Source organism: Lipotes vexillifer, unplaced genomic scaffold, assembly GCF_000442215.2.
Source record: "Lipotes vexillifer unplaced genomic scaffold, Lipotes_vexillifer_v1.1 scaffold951, whole genome shotgun sequence".
Classification (NCBI taxonomy): domain Eukaryota; kingdom Metazoa; phylum Chordata; class Mammalia; order Artiodactyla; family Lipotidae; genus Lipotes; species Lipotes vexillifer.
This window is the reverse complement of record NW_006793664.1, coordinates 3,127,846-3,130,190: the sequence shown is the minus strand read 5'-3', so window position 1 is coordinate 3,130,190 and position 2,345 is coordinate 3,127,846.

The following is a 2,345-nucleotide window of genomic DNA, read 5'->3' as shown; positions in this document are numbered from 1 at the left end:
ATTCATTCACTTATTCATGCATTCATTTATTCATGCATTCATATCTGTACGTACTGGTGGATTTCTGTTTTATTCCATTGATTATAATATGTTTCTATTATTACTTATTTTAATGCTCAAATTGTCCCAGATTTGACCAGTGCGGATCTCAGGCTGGTTTGTGTATCTTTTGACGTGGTTCTATCATATGGGGAACATTTCTTTATTTTCTGGTACATCAAAATGTTCTTGGCTCATCCGTTTCTTCCCTTCCCCAGTCCAGGAATCGGAAATTTCTCCAAGGAGCTCTGGTTCCTTTTAGTGGAGAATGGTATTTATAAAGCAAGATCTGAGTGAAAGATATGCTCATTGCTACTGGAGTATCTCTGCTCTCAGGCTCTCTCAGGACAGAGCTAGGATATATATGAACTATGTTATATACAATTATATTATCTATCCCCACATCTTCCTTCCTTCCTCCCTCCCTCCCTCCCTTCCTTCCTATCTTCCTTCTTTTTTTCTTTCTATTTGTCATCTATCTATTGAAAACTATAAATTCGCATTAATATTTCCATATCTAATCTAACATTACAGGGTTCATTCTAGTTTTCTTTTTTTCCATATTTGTGACCCCCTTTTCTAGCAGCAATAAATCAGTCAATTTTTCTCAACATAAATAACTATTTGATTATTTACCTTCATAGGTACTCAACTCATATCAAAGCCACCATCACCCTCCTCTCCACCCTCCCCATCTCTCCGCCACCGGTGTGACAAACTTCTCAAGCTGCTTGCTTTCTGAATACCCTACACTAGCAACTACCACTTCACTCTTCCTCATGCATGCCATTCTCACCCCACTCAATCTTCAGTCTTTCACATTAGATGCCACTACTCACCTCTGCCTTCAGACATCTTCCTCAACTCTCTCATCCTCGAATAATCAGGCCAGGCTGCCACCAGTGCACCCAAGCCTCCAGACACTCTTGGTATCTCACTCAGATTCTGAAAGCCTCCCTTTGGCACTGCCCGTAACACTGTATGGATGACAGTTTTTTCACATCTTCACCTAGTAGTTTGTTGACCAAATTAGGAAGAAAGGAATGGAGGAAATGAGGAAGTAAAGGAAAAAAAACACAGAAAGAAGGAAAGGACGGATTTTGTTTTAAATCAGGTATCTATAGACCCCTATCTTACACTATACATAAAAATGAACTAAAATGGATTAAAAACTTAAAAATAAGGCCTGAAACCATAAAACTCCTAAGAGAAAACACAGGGGAAAAAACCTCCCTGACATTGACCTTGGCAATGATTTTTTGAATATGACACCAAAAGCTTAGGCAACGAAAGCATAAATAAATAAATAAACTAAAAATTTCTGCACAGGAAAGGAAACCATCAACAAAATGAAAAGGCAACCCATGGAATGGGAGAAAATATTTGAAAACCATAAATCTGATAAATCATATAACTGAAAACCATATATCTGATATCCAAAATATGTAAGAAACTCATACAACTCAACAGCAAAACAAACTCAAATAAAAAATGGGCAAAAGAGCTGAATAGACATTTTTCCAAAGAAGATATACAAATTACCATTAGATATATGAAAAGGTACTCAACATCACTAATCATCAGAGAAATGGAAATCAAGATCATAATGAGATCTCACCTCACATCAGTTAAATAACCATTATCAAAAAGACAAAAAACGGGCTTCCCTGGTGGCACAGTGGTGGAGAGTCCGCCTGTTGATGCAGGGGACACGGGTTCGTGCCCCAGTCCGGAAGATCCCACATGCCGCAGAGCGGCTGGGCCTGTGGGCCATGGCCGCTGGGCCTGCGCGTCCAAAAAATCTCTGTCAATGAAAGATGTCTTTACAGTGATAGAGGTTTTATCACAACCATCATAGTGATAGAGGTTGAAATAATGTTGAAGCATAGAGAACTGTCCCATGTCTGGGAATTTAGAGGAAAAGCATTAAATACAAATAGAACAGAACATAGAATGTGCTTTAAAAAATCACATACAGGTGTATCTTTAGGAATGTTAGGTTTGAGAGAGGGGAACCTAGTCTGTGCTTAGGTTAGAAGGTAAAGGAAGGAAAGGAGGGTTCTTTCTTGGGTCAAGAAAAGGTTTCATGTTCTGACAGAAGCCAGTTGTAAGGGAAATTACTTTTATGAGGGAAAAGAAGCCTTTTATTTTCTAATTAGAGAGGACAAACTTCAGAGCAAATGAATATGGATAGCTTACATTTTTGCCTGGGGCTGTTGGTGGTGACGTTAGGGATGGAAGTAAAGGGAGCTGGAAATCTTGGGGATGTTTTGAAAAGTATGTGTGTTGTGGGGGGGGGGGAAGGG